This window comes from Silene latifolia, chromosome 10 (genome assembly GCF_048544455.1).
Source record: "Silene latifolia isolate original U9 population chromosome 10, ASM4854445v1, whole genome shotgun sequence".
NCBI classification, from domain to species: Eukaryota; Viridiplantae; Streptophyta; class Magnoliopsida; order Caryophyllales; family Caryophyllaceae; genus Silene; species Silene latifolia.
Window position 1 is genome coordinate 145,613,847 of NC_133535.1, and position 15,145 is coordinate 145,628,991.

At 38.5% G+C, this 15,145-nt stretch overlaps 1 long non-coding RNA gene across 1 annotated transcript; it reads right to left on the reverse strand.

The window, feature by feature from the left end:
- Window positions 1-2,472: 2,472 nt before the first annotated feature.
- LOC141609288 (uncharacterized) lies at window positions 2,473-5,399 on the reverse strand. Its single transcript, XR_012527342.1, has 3 exons — window positions 5,115-5,399; window positions 3,018-3,953; window positions 2,473-2,730 (listed from the first exon to the last, which is right to left on the reverse strand). It is a non-coding gene; the product is annotated as an uncharacterized LOC141609288 (long non-coding RNA).
- Window positions 5,400-15,145: the final 9,746 nt, after the last annotated feature.

Consider the following 15,145-nt stretch of genomic DNA (forward strand, 5'->3'; position numbering starts at 1 on the left):
CCCCAAACTCCGAAGTAATCCTTTCAGCCAAAGGACCTCACAAGTTGCACAAGCCATGGCACGATATTCGGACTCAGCTGAGGAACGAGAAACAGTGGGTTGTTTCTTCGTCTTCCAAGAAATAGGAGAACCTCCAAGGAACACAAAATAGGCGGATACAGAACGGCGAGAGATAGGACAACTATCATAATCCGCATCACAATAAGCCTCAAGAATCATTGGTGTGTCGGCACGTAATAAAATCCCCTGTCCGGGATTCCCTTTAAGATACCGAACAACCCGGACAACAGCATCCCAGTGTGCATTAGAAGGAGCATGCATAAATTGAGAAAGGATATGAACCGAATAAGATATTTCAGGACGAGTGAGAGTAAGGTAAATTAACTTCCCGACCAGACGACGATATTTGGTGGGCTCGGAAAACAAGGGCGCCGTTTTCAGGGCCAACTCGTGCTTTTCTTCCATGGGAACAAGGGCTGGTTTAGAGCCAAGAAGCCCCGTTTCCGCTAATAAATCAAGAGTATATTTTCGTTGACAAAGAAAAATACCACTAGCACTCCGTGCTACTTCAAGACCCAAGAAAAACTTTAATGGGCCTAAGTCTTTCATACGAAAACATTGACTCAAGTAATTCTTAAAAGCTTGAATAGCCGCACTATTATTACCAGCTATCACCAAATCGTCAACATACACCAAAATATTAATGACCACATCAGCTTTGCGGTAAATAAATAAAGAATGATCGCAAGGACTATGGGAAAATCCATAATCACATAAAGCAGTAGCTAATTTAGCATACCAACAACGAGGAGACTGACGGAGACCATATAAAGATTTATGAAGGCGGCACACCTTACCTCGCAATCCATGACTGAATCCGAGAGGGAGTTTCATATAAACTTCTTCATCCAAATCGCCATGAAGGAAAGCATTTTGCACATCCATTTGGTGCAATTCCCAATTATTAATTGCAGCGACAGTAAGAAAAGTTCTAACCGTCACCATTTTTACTGTAGGAGCAAATGTCTCGGCAAAATCAACCCCTTCTTGTTGATGATTACCAAAAACGACCAGCCGTGCTTTGTATCGTTCAATTGACCCATCGGACTTGCGCTTAATTTTGTAAACCCACATACAACCAATTGCATTCTTGTTGGAAGGTAGGTCAACAACGGACCATGTGTTATTGGCTTCTAGCGCAGCAATTTCTTCTTCCATTGCACACTTCCACTTAGGATCACGTATAGCTTCTTTGAAAGACGTAGGTTCCGTATCAGTAGTAATAGCTGCAAGAAACTGCTTATGGGCAAGTGAAAAATTCTTATAATGAACATAGTGAGAAATAGGATAGGGAGTACCTTTGACAGACGTTGGTGTGGGTGACGGACTTGACGGAACCATAGCGTTAATGTTTTCATCGACCTTCTCCCAACGAACAAAATCTTTATGACGGGTATTATCGAATTTGGGTCGTTTCCCTCTACCCATTTCTGCATCAGCTATTTCATTCGAACCAGTAGACTCGTGGTCCACATTAGTACTGGGTGCACCCTCATCAGAGACCGTAGAAGAGTGTTCAGGACCATCAGATATGTCATGAATATTATCATCAGTATTCGGCTGAAGTGTGCGCCCTTCACTATTACCCTCACTGGACGAAAATTCCATGTTTCGGGGTTCGACATTTTGTGACGATGTATAAGGAAGAAAATCATCATCTGATATAACAACTTCTTCATTTGAACTAGAATTGTCCAAATTATTTTCGAGTGTAGCAAACGGAAAGTTATCTTCAAGAAAATGAACATCACGTGACTGAAAGTAATCACCCGTCTCAAGATCGTACAGATGCCAACCTTTCTTTCCATAAGGATAGCCAATAAAAACGCAACGGCGACTACGAGAATCAAATTTGTCACGAGAATGCATATTTTTTGCATAACACAGACACCCAAACACCCGGATTAAACTCATGTTAGGAAGTTTGTTAAATAACAATTCATAAGGGGTTTTGTTATTTAAAATTCGTGTAGGGGTACGATTTATTAAATGTGCCGCTGTCAAGACACACTCCCCCCAAAATTCAATAGGTAGGGAACTCTGAAATCGTAAGGCACGAGCAACATTCAAAATATGCCTATGTTTTCTTTCAACACGAGCATTTTGCTGGGGTGTTTTAACCATGGAAGTCTGAAAAATAATTCCGTTTTCTCGAAAATATGAATTAAGCCCCCGAAATTCCGTTCCATTATCACTCCGGACAATTTTTACAAATTTATTAAATTGTCGAGTGACAAGAGCAAAGAAATCAATCAGTAGTTTTGGGACCTCATCTTTTGTTTTCATTAAATAAACCCAAACGCATCTTGAATAATCATCAACAATTGACAAGAAATAACGAGAATTGCAAGCACGATTGGGATGATACGGGCCCCAAACATCACAATGTATTAATTCAAACAAGCATTCGGCTTTATTGTCACTCAACGGAAAAGAATTACGTGTTTGTTTAGCACGAAAACAAATGTCACAACTTGAAAAATCACACGAAAAACTAGAAATAGAGGGAAAATGCTTCATAACCCGAGATGAAGGGTGACCCATCCTTTGATGCCACAGTGCCGCTTCATTGTTACCCGTCACGGCATTAACACGCTTAGGTTCCATCATCGTCAAGTAATAAAGTCCGTCCACAAGTTCACCCACTCCAATCGTCGTCAAGGCACGGTCCTGTATCAAGCACTGTGCATTAGAGAATTTTACGCATAAATCTTGTGTAGACAATAATTGTGAGACCGAAAGCAAGTTACAAGTGAAAGAAGGAATTAATAACACGTTGAATAGAGACAAATTGTCATTAATCTTTATTGTCCCTGCTTTCGTCGCAGTCAATCGAGCACCCGTAGGCAAACCAATATGCACAGGAGAGATATCAACACAAGTTTCGAATAAAGCGTCATTATAACAAACATGGGTAGATGCACCCGTATCAACTATCCATGTTAGAGAAGACTTACCACTCAAGCGAACCACATTAGCAACAACAGGAGTCTCACCGAGAACCGCATTAGCCTTGACATTAGAAGATGCAGCGGAAGACGACGCGTCCCCTGTTTTGGGCACGTGTTTTGGATGGCCAACCGGAAACCCGATTATCTCCCAGCAACGACTTATAGAATGCCCGTCTTTGTTACAACGAGTGCATTTAAAACGAGGGCGTTCTGATTTCTGATGTTTGCCAGTCACCGCACATGCCATTGGATTGACAAATTCTTCACGCGATTGAACCACAGAGCGAACTTGCTCCTCTTGAGCGATGCGTGAATAGACCACATGTATATCGGGTAACGGAGTGATACCAAGTATACTTGAACGAACTGTGGCATACACCGGATCGAGTCCCATAAGAAACCCACGCACCTGTTCCGTCGCTCTGCGCGTACGAATAATACCTTGCACATCGCATCTTGAACAACAGTTACATGTGGGCAAAACATCATAATCATTGATGTCATCCCATAACAATTTAATTCGACCAAAATAATCCATTAAAGACTCACCGGGCTTTTGCTTACACTCGGCAATGTCCGACTGAAGTTGAAATATTTTGATGTCGTTCCCAACAGAGAAACGCAGGCGGATATCCTCCCAGAGATCAAAAGCAATCTCTCGATAGGAAATGGACGGACGTAGGCCTTCCCCGATGGTGTTGAAGATCCACGCAATAATAGTATAATTAACAGCAGCCCAATCATCCACCTCCTGTGGATCAGACGGCTTATTCTTGAGGGTCCCATCAATGAACCCGAGCTTCCTTTTGGCTCCCAACGCAACCCGAAAACCCTTAGCCCACTCGGCATAGTTTTTGGATCCCGTTAAGACAACATGTGTGATACGTGCCCCCGTACCATCCTGGTTCGAAAGGGCATAGATTGGTTTGACAGTATGCTTCCCTTCAGAATTGACAAGCTTATCGTCAACCATTGTGAAAGAAAGAAAATAAAATTTAAACGTGTAATATCTCAAGATAAACTTGGCTCACGATACCATGTTATATTTCTATGACAGTAAACGTAGAATAGGAAGAAATAGTTTGTGGAAGTTTTTGTGTGTCTCATTAGCTTTCAAGGGGTCTGTATATATACAATATTCCTATGCTATAAACTAGGAATTAGCTATAACAATAACGCTATTCTCGGAATATACAAGCTAATCAAATCAAGGGAAAATATGTTAACAAAATATCTGCCAGCTAATTATGCACAATATTAGGAAAGAATCCTAATATTTGGCTAACACAATGTGATTTGATACTCTCTGAATTAATGCTTCTAATTGTTCAATCTTTCAATTACAAAATTATTACGTACAACAGCTTGAATAATACAGTATGACATAAATATTGAAAATATACAAATATTAAATATACAAATTTACAAATTTATAATAACAACTATTTAAAATAATTAAATTGATCACTATTAAACTCTTGAAACAGAGAATTAGATCTTGATCTGCCCAAAAAAAAGTGTTTTCAGAATACATTGTAGATAATACTATAAAGTAATAATTATATAAAATTAATAAAATCCCAAGCTAATAGGACACGTTATTTAGAATCAAGGATGCATTATGCCAATGAAAACAACCTATTCATACTTTTAACAAACAAATTAGAAGAATATACTACTAATTACGAAGAATCCTAACATGATATATATCATATTCGTCTAAATATGTATAATAATATGAATTTATAAAATCCAAGAACCACAAATCCCAATAATATTAATAATTAGTTACTAATTAATACTTCGTAATCTAAACAATGCATTTGGGGTAATATTTATTTTTGAAAGTAAGAAAAGTTCCTGTTTATGAACAGGAATTCAACCCGTAAATTGGAAAAACGAACGAAATTATCCAAAAGTTGGTGCTTTTTTTTTGTGCAATAAAAGAAGTAATCAATTTCAGACAAAAATCAGCCCACAAATTACTGATCAACAAAGTCGAACTCTTTCAATTGAAATAAAAATGCACAAAGTTGAAGATTAATAGGGTGATCATACAATCAACTCAAAGAAAAACATTTAAAAAAACAAAGAGAATCGCACCATCAATTGGTCTTGGTTCACTCGGAAAAAACGAGGGAATTCATAAATAAAGTTTCTGGTTATGAGAGGATGAAACTATGAAAGTGATGAGGGAGGAAGATAATGATTTCATAATTATGAGTGATGAGAGGAAGAGGATGCGGCGTGAATTGTGAGGAGAGTGATGAGAACTGAGAATAGAGGAAAGGTCTTCTAAGTTGACAGGTTAGGGTTCTAATGTGTTAAGTTAAGTTAATTATGGGCCAGTTTAAGGGATTACTAATTGAGAATTTATATATACGAGGGTGGGTGGAAATGGTAAATGTTAGGGTCGTGACTCATGTACATTCTACTCCTTTAGACTTTCACAAATTCTCACTTGTGACGGACACTATCCATCACAAGTGAGTGACGGGTCACTTTCCTCTCACACAAATGTAAGTGGGAGGGCAAGTGGCCGAAAATGGAGCGCCTCACTTGCCTCCCACTTGCATTTGTGTGAGAGGGAGGTGACCCGTCAGTCCGTCACTCACTTGTGACGGATAGTGTCCGTCACAAGTGAGACTACCTGTTAGACTTTTTGCACAAATAAAACAATAGGTCTTGGTATAGACGGGTGGGGCGAACAGACGGGTAAAGACCTCTAATAAAATGGATAGGGGGGACAAGGTGGGATATCCCCATGTGCTTCCCACTTTATGGCAAATGGGTATTTTGTGAGGAAAATGGTATCCGTCTATACGTATAGACGGATAGTGTCCGTCTATAATGAGAATTTGTGCAAATAAAATTATACATTCAGATGTATATGATTATATGAGCATAGTACATTCAAGACAAATTTAATTGAGTTTATATGCAATTTTCTCAAGCTTTTAAAAATTTTGACAAATTTAATTGGATTTTTTGGATACACCAATTCTCATTTAAAACTGGTATATTTGCCGTAACCTTAAGACATATAAAAATTTAAAACGGGTATATTTATCTTAACCTTTGACGTATAAAATGGGTAAGAACAAAATTAAAGTTCCTAGGTAGTAGCAAAATAATTGTTCTATTTAGCCAAGTGAGGCAGTTTTTAACCGTTTTATTTTTGAGACGGATATAGTCGTTTTAAGTTAGACCAATTGAGAATATAAAGGAGGGATAATTGTGTGAATCTCTTAAGTCACTTTAAACGGACTAGGAGGACTCTAGGAGGCATGGGCCATACATGTTGGATCACAATTCACAATACACAATACAGGTCGGTTGTATACGGATCAAGTCAACGTTAGAATTCAAGCCAAAATACTTTTTTTGTCGTCCTTTATTTTATCATATTTTAAGCTAAAAAAACATATTTCGTAAAATTAAATCTTATTTAATATTTATAATTAAATCTATTACTTATCAAACTTATTTTAAACCATTTATAAAAATAAAGTTATTTTAATATTTTTTTATTTAATGATATAAAAATATATGAAATTTATATTTAATTTGTTTTTTATACTTAAATATTGAAATACTATTATTCTATTTATTTTATAAAATATAATATTCAAATATTATTGTTTTAATAATATTATTCATTTATCTTTGACCAACGCGTCAAACGGGTTCAGTTTCGACCCTTAAATAAGTTTCGTGTTCGGGTCAAACGGAACGGGTTTCGACGCTAAAATAGCTTTCGTGTTCAGGTCAACGGGGTCACGAGTCAACATTAACGGGTCTTTAACCCTAAAAAAACAGGATGTGATACATTCATAAATTGGAACATGAATGTACATATGTTTATATACAGAAGCGGGTCATTATTATTTTAACGTTTGTATCATATTTCACATATATATTTAAAATTATTTATCATAAGTAAATTATATGAGTATATGATATAGTATAACTAATAGACTACGTATTTGTCTGTAAGGCCGAGGCCCATTTACTTTGTTTCCAAGTTTCTCGCTTTAAACCCTAAGCATGTGTTGTACTATAAATACGATTTCCATATGAATAAAACGTATGAGTTGTGCCTTAATTTTCTTATCATGGTATCAGTAAACCAAAACACAAAATAAAGATCATAAATTCCAAAACCCTAGCCGCCATGACTGTAGGCGACTCCTCCGGTTCCAAAATTGAGCCGACGTCTCCTTACTATCTTGGTCCTCAAGACAAACCCGGTGACAATCTCACCCCCGTTCGTCTGACCTTAGAAAATTTTGATGAATGGGCACACGATGTTCGCGTTGCTCTTAAATCTCGTCGTAAGTATGTATTTGTTAATGGTACCATTAACACCCCTCAAGCCCCTTGTACTCAGGATGATTGGGAAACTATCCATTCGATGTTAGTTTCTTGGATTACCCACACGATTTCCACCGAGGTACGAGCTCTCCTTCCTAAGTATGAAAACGCGAAAACTTTGTGGGACGATCTCCATGCTCGTTTTAGCGTTGTCGACGGTGCTCGTATCCAGCAGCTTAAATCGGCACTCCATGACTGCCGCCAACTCGACACTATGTCGATCGCTGTTTATTATGGCAAGCTCTGTCAATTATGGGATGCTCTTGATAAGCAAGAACCCTTAATTGATTGCAAATGTTGTTCTGCCTGTACTAGTGGAAAGCAACACGCTGACCGTCGCGAATCCGATCGTCTGCATCAGTTTTTAATGGGATTGTTACCCGGTCCGTATGCTTCCCTCCGTTCTGTGATTTTGTCTCAGTCTCCGCTTCCTCCGGTTGCCAGGGTGTTCCACATGTTAACTCAAGAGGAACGGGTTCGCGGTCTTGCTAATTCTTCCGAGTCCGTCACTGAAGTTGCGAGTTTCGCTGTTAATGCTTCTCCTCGACCTCCACCAAAATTGCCGTCTCAAATGTCTCGTACGGAGCGCCAGCAACTCCATTGCAACCAATGTAATCGAAAAGGGCATGACAGGAGTATGTGTTTCGATCTTCTTGACGAACTTCCTGATTGGTGGTACGAATTAAAAGGAATTAAGCCACCTGCTCGTAATAGCAATTCTGGCCGAGGACGTGGGGGCTCGGGCAAGGGAGGTGGCCGTGGTGATCGGGGTGGAGATCGTGGCAGTGACCGTGGTGTCTCTCGGGGCCGTGATGATAGCAGCAACACCAACCGCGGAGGAGAACATAATCGAACTACCGAAAGTAGTAATGCTGTCCATACTTCTTCAACCGCGGCGTCTGACTCCTCGAAAGCTTTGATAACAGTATACGGTACTCCTACTCATACTCATTCCGGTAAGTGGTTAATCGACACAGGCTGTTCCCACCATGTCACTGGAAATTTTGCATTGTTATATGACGTTCGAAATATACCGAGTCGCGTAGTTGGGTTGCCTGATGGTTCTCTTATTCACGCATCACAAGTAGGCAAAGTGGACTTAACTCCTGCACTATCCCTTTCATCGGTTCTTTATGTCCCCAAATTACATTGCAATTTAATCTCTGCCTCTCAATTATGCGATGAATTGAAATGTATCTTTGTGACTAATGCTAAATTATGTATAATTCAGGACCCGGATACGAGGGAGACGATTGGTACGGGTGATCGACTGGATGGACTATACTACCTTCGTGAAGAAGAGAAGACCGTTTTGAGGAATATTGCAGTAGAGTCAAATTTAGATTTATGGCATGCTAGATTGGGGCATCCGTCTGAGCCAGTTGTTAAGATGCTTCCTTTCTTTCTTTCTAATAAACAATCGTTGTCAAAACCGTGTGAGGTTTGTCATCGTGCTAAACATATCCGTAGTAGTTTTCCGTTGAGCAATAATACAAGTTTGCATGCTTTTGAATTAATTCACTGTGATTTGTGGGGACCTTATGATATTCCGTCATCTTCTGGAGCTCGTTATTTTTTAACTTTGGTGGATGATTGTTCGCGGGGTGTATGGATTTATCTTTTAAAAACCAAAACTGAGGTGTATGACAAATTCATGTTATTTATGGCTATGATTAAAAGACAATTTGCTGCTGAGATAAAAATTGTACGGAGTGATAATGGGACGGAATTTAATTTATTAAAACCTAAGTTTGCCAGCCAAGGTATCTTATTTCAGTCATCTTGTGTTGGGACGCCTCAACAGAATGGAAGGGTCGAGCGCAAACACCAGCACATTCTGAATGTGGCTCGTGCATTACGGTTCCAAGCCGGCCTTCCCATAGAATTTTGGGGCGAATGTGCCTTAGCTGCTGCTTATGTTTTAAATCGAACTCCTTCTCGAATTCTACATGGCAAGACACCGTATGAAATTATCTATAGTAAACCTCCGAATTTTCAAACTTTGCGGGTTTTTGGATCGCTTTGCTTTGCTCACAATCAACGCTCCAAAGGTGATAAGTTCGCTAGCCGTAGTAGAAAATGTGTGTTTGTCGGCTATCCAGCGGGTAAAAAAGGTTGGTATTTGTATGATCTTGAGCGCAAGGAATATTTTGTTTCCCGGGATGTGAAGTTCTATGAAGAGCATTTCCCGTTCCTAAATAAACCCGAGACACCATCAACGTTGCCTGAGGAACCCTCTAGCCACGATGATTATTTGGTTGAATGGGATGAACCCGTCATCATCACTGAAGGCGAAACTCCAGCCACGCCTTCTACACCCTCCACACCCGCCAATCCCGCCAGCCCCGCCAGCCCATCCTCCTCCTCTAGTGGTTCGGATAGTGAGGAACCCGCACCTCCTGAAGCATTGGGTCGGGGTCATCGGATTAAAATTCCGAATAAAAACCTCAATGATTATATTGTGAATCTCCATGAAGAAGGTAGTCCATCCAGTGCGTCACACCTCAGTACACCGTCGTCTTCCTCAGGTATGTTATATCCTCTTGCAAATTACCTGACTTGTTCTAAATTCTCGTCCACATACCGTACATACTTGGCAGCGTTAACTTCTCATCGTGAGCCCCGCAGTTTTAAAGAAGCAATTCAAAGCCCCGAATGGCGCGCTGCCATGGAGACTGAGATGCGAGCCCTTGTTGATAATGGCACATGGACTATGGTATCCTTGCCTCCGGGTAAGAAAGCTCTCGGTAGCAAGTGGTTATATAAAATTAAATACAAGTCGGACTCCTCCATCGAACGGTTTAAGGCTCGCTTGGTTTTTTTGGGAATCATCAAACGGAAGGGGTGGATTACGATGAGACATTTGCGCCAGTTGCAAAGATGACTACGGTACGAACATTTCTCACTGTAGCAGCTAAACAAAAATGGTACTTACATCAGATGGATGTGCACAATGCATTTTTACATGGTGATTTGGAGGAGGAGGTGTATATGCGGCTGCCACCTGGTTTTACATCACCTGTCCAGGGACAGGTTTGTCGCCTGAAAAAATCATTGTACGGTCTTAAACAGGCCCCCCGTTGTTGGTTTTCGAAACTCGGCCAAGCACTGAAGCGGTATGGTTTCGTGCAAAGTTATTCGGATTACTCATTGTTCACATATGTGAAAGAACAGGTACGTCTAAATGTTTTAGTATACGTCGATGATTTGCTTGTCTCGGGAAATGAATTACCGGCCCTTACTGCTTTCAAAGAATATTTGAGTAAATGCTTTCACATGAAAGACTTGGGCGAATTACGGTACTTTCTGGGTATTGAAGTGGCTCGAAATAGAGACGGCATTTTCTTGTGTCAACGTAAGTACGCACTCGATATTATTTCTGAAATTGGTCTCCTTGGGTGCAAGCCATCTCCGACACCCATTGAGCAACATCATAAATTGTTGGATTCCACCAGCAAGCTTCTTGATGATCCCGAGGCATATCGAAGGCTCGTTGGGCGATTGATATATCTAGCTGTGACGCGCCCAGACCTCTCCTACGCTGTGCATATTCTGTCGCGATTTATGAGTGCTCCTCGTGAGGACCACTGGAATGCGGCTTTACGCACCGTGCGTTATTTGAAGGGTACACCCGGTCAAGGTATATTGTTGAGTGCCAATTCCGACTTGACTCTCACAGGTTGGTGTGATTCTGACTGGGCCGGGTGTCCTGAACGACGGCGTTCTCTATCTGGTTGGCTGGTATATTTGGGTGGCTCGCCCATTTCGTGGAAGTCTAAAAAGCAAGCCACTGTGTCTCTCTCGTCGGCTGAAGCTGAATATCGTGCTATGGCTGCTATAACATGTGAGATCAAATGGCTTAAGGGTTTATTGGAATGTTTGGGTGTGCCTCATCCTTCCGCTGTTTCACTCTCTTGTGATAGTAAGTCTGCCTTACACATTGCTAATAACCCTGTATTTCATGAGCGTACCAAGCATATTGAGATAGACTGTCATTTCGTTCACGATGCAATTCAAGACGGTCTTCTCGCCCCATCTTATGTACCTACTACTGTGCAACTCGCGGACGTCCTTACCAAGTCTCTTGTTGTTTCTCAGTTTGTGGCATTAGTTAGCAAGTTGGGCATTCTCAATCCGTATGCTCCAACTTGAGGGGGGGTAATAGACTACGTATTTGTCTGTAAGGCCGAGGCCCATTTACTTTGTTTCCAAGTTTCTCGCTTTAAACCCTAAGCATGTGTTGTACTATAAATACGATTTCCATATGAATAAAACGTATGAGTTGTGCCTTAATTTTCTTATCAATAACCTTTCGCCTTTAATTGTGGAGATGATAACCCAATATTTACATGTACCTAATACCATATCACAACTGCACAAGTGCAAAAATCGTTTACGCTACATAATATTACAACGAATACTTGGCAATTAAACTTACTGCCTCATTTACGCTACATAATATTACAATGTTCGTAATATAAAAGCCTGCTAATTGTAGTTAAAATTATAATACAACTTAAAAATCTTAAACATGAATTTAAAAAATAATCATTCTCTTATACATTATTTGATAATAACAACATCTAAAATAGAAACCCGTGCAATTTGCACGGGTTTAAGACTAGTAAAACTCAATAACATTACACATAAGTTTAGTTAAATTTGAGTTTTGACAGAAAAAATAATTAAAATCTAACTTATAAACATTAATATGCTCAAAAAAATACACATATGCTCAAAAGAAAATAAAGTTTGAGGAAATAAGCTCAAAAAAAAAATACATGTATGCTCAAAAAACAAAAAAGTTGAAGGTAATACTATTTTTGTATAGTTTCATTATTTCTCAAAGTATTACGTATACTCATAATTAAATTAAAGATTCTATGTAACTGTCTTTCAAACATATAGTGCACTAAAATGGATAAAGCCATTAAGTTGCCACTTGTTGGTCGTATAAACATATGACTTGCTAGGCAAATAATTTTAGGTATTTTAGTATTTAATCAAGAAATGATTGACGAAGGGAGTAGTTGAGAGCTCAAAGAGAAGAATGAAGGGATAATAATGAAAACCTAGAGCCAAAAACTAACGAAGTATTTGCTCACAATTAAGATATAGAATAAAAATTCACCACTAATTGAATACTCGGGAGTATTTGCTTACACGACGATTCGACGAAGATACATAGTTATTGAGCCATTCGGCACACATATTGCATCACTTTTACGCGGATCAAACCTTGTAAACACACAATACTGCATCATTTTTACTTCGATTCAAACCTCGTAAAAACTTGTTCCACCACATATGAACGACTTGTGTAGTTATGTATATAGAATCTTGCCTAAAACTTCCTTTTATTCGGTAATTAAAAATTCGGTAACAAATAAAATCATTTTCCTAAAATCTTTCTATAAAAACGATTTCCATTGTATTAGAGTAGGGCGAGATTTTTGGAGTTAAATTCGGCATTTTTTGTGTGCTTATACGGAATCATATATCATATATTATCTTTCAACCAGTTTTATACTTCGTACTTCCTAACAAATATAATCTTTTTCCTATAATCTTTATATCATAATATAATATATTTTTTGATACTTTTGGGTAACTTTTACTGAATGTACCTTCTTAAAAATTGCACAAATATCTCCTAATAAGATTATACCGAAAATATGTTAAAGAATATGTTAAAAAATCAGCAACTTCCAGTTTTTTTAGCAATGTCTACGTGATTGCCTTTCTTTCTTCTTCTTATTATTTATTTATTTTTAAATAAAGTGGAGAGTGACACGTGGCATCTGAAAGGGCAGTGACACGTGGCGATCAAAGGGGTTGGCGGTTATTGCTTTAATATAGTATATGATGATATGATATAGATAGATAGATAGATAGATAGATAGATAGATACAAAAATCAGATACACGAAAAAAACAAGTATATCAAAAATGCGTATACAGTTAAATCGGGTCGGTCCCGTTTCCATAAATTTGTGCTTTTAAGAATCATATATTCGAAACTGTTTTTAAAACAGTATCGATATAAAATAATAAAACAACCACCACAACATATTTGTTTCCCTCCAAAACCTCACTTCCACATTCAACATAGATTTTAGGATTCCTATAAATTGGCCCACTAGGGATGTCAATGGATCGGGTTCGGGTCGGGTGAAGCCTCATCCGTCATCCATCCGTGTAACACCTCAAGTTATTGAGAGTAAGGTTGTCCCACATCGGGGAATTGAGGAGGTTGTGATATGTTTATAAGGAATTCCACCCACCACTTAGTAACAATGCCTTGTGCTTTTGGGCTTAAGTGAGGACAAGTAATAGGCCCAAAGGTACATATCCCATCTTATTGGGTTGTGTTACGACCGTGGTGGGTCGGGTTGTTATAAATGGTATCAGAGCGACCCTGCGACCGTGTGGTGAGCCCGTGGTCGGGAGTAATCGGGTCACACACCTAGCGGGGGAGGATTCTGGGCTTGGCTGCGGTCAAGTTGGAGGCACAACGAGGACGTTGTGTTATTTAAGTGGGGGAGATTGTAACACCCCAAGTTATTGAGAGTAAGGTTGTCCCACATCGGGGAATTGAGGAGGTTGTGATATGTTTATAAGGGATTCCACTCACCACTTAGTAACAAGGTCTTGTGCTTTTGGGCTTAAGTGAGGACAAGTAATAGGCCCAAAGGTACATATCCCATCTTATTGGGTTGTGTTACGACCGTGGTGGGTCGGGTTGTTATAATAAGTTCTTTTAAAATCTCATCCAACCCGTCCGTCATCCGTGAAACATATCATCCATCATCAATCCATCCATCATCCATGGATGAAACAGGTGGATCGGGTAATAAACCGGTGTTGTGAATTTATATGTTTCAAGTTAAAATAAATAATAATTTTTTATTCTTTACAAAAATAAAGTTAGATTATTATTTTAGTTTATTTTCAAGTGGGTAGATTCACAAAATATCTATATTGAGAGTATAAAAATATGAAACTTTGAATATTTTATATCTAAATAATGTGTTATATGTAAGAAAACATTAAATAAAAAGTAATAAAATCGGGTGATGGATGGATGGCGGGTGAACTTTCTTCATCCAACTCATCCGTCATCCGTCATCCATCCATCATCCATTTAAGTCGGGTTTTCATCCATCTTTTAGGATCGGGTTGATCGGATTTCGATCGGATGCGGGTGAAATTGACATCCCTATGGCCCACTAACTAAATAGCCCAATATATAAAATTTCTTTTATGTTGTTAGCATAAGATTTATACCATGATATTTTATTGTAGTTTTTACCAACTTCTCTATATTTTAAGGTCTCCATAATATCATAATTAGTTTTATAATTTTGTGGGGTTTTTCTAAAATAATTTTCATATCCTATATAGTATATACAATTGTTTGGCATGAATTTAAAATTTTCAAGCATCATGTTTTTACTCGATTAGACAATATTGTTTAATCATGCAATTTAGATAATCGTTAGTCTCAAAATCATTCGTTTTACATTTTTAAACCGGTGAATAACTATTTGTTAAACTGGTCAGTCATGTTGAAGTATTCATAACTTTCAATCTAACTATCTATACTAATTAATAAAACAATAACAATTGCCATAGTATTTTCTTGATTAATTTTTTTTACTATGAACTTAATGTTTTATTGCCGATCTTCGATTATCATGTTATTATAGCATCTCCCCTTTTCTTGCACGAGTAAATTGAATAACTAACCACTAACAAATT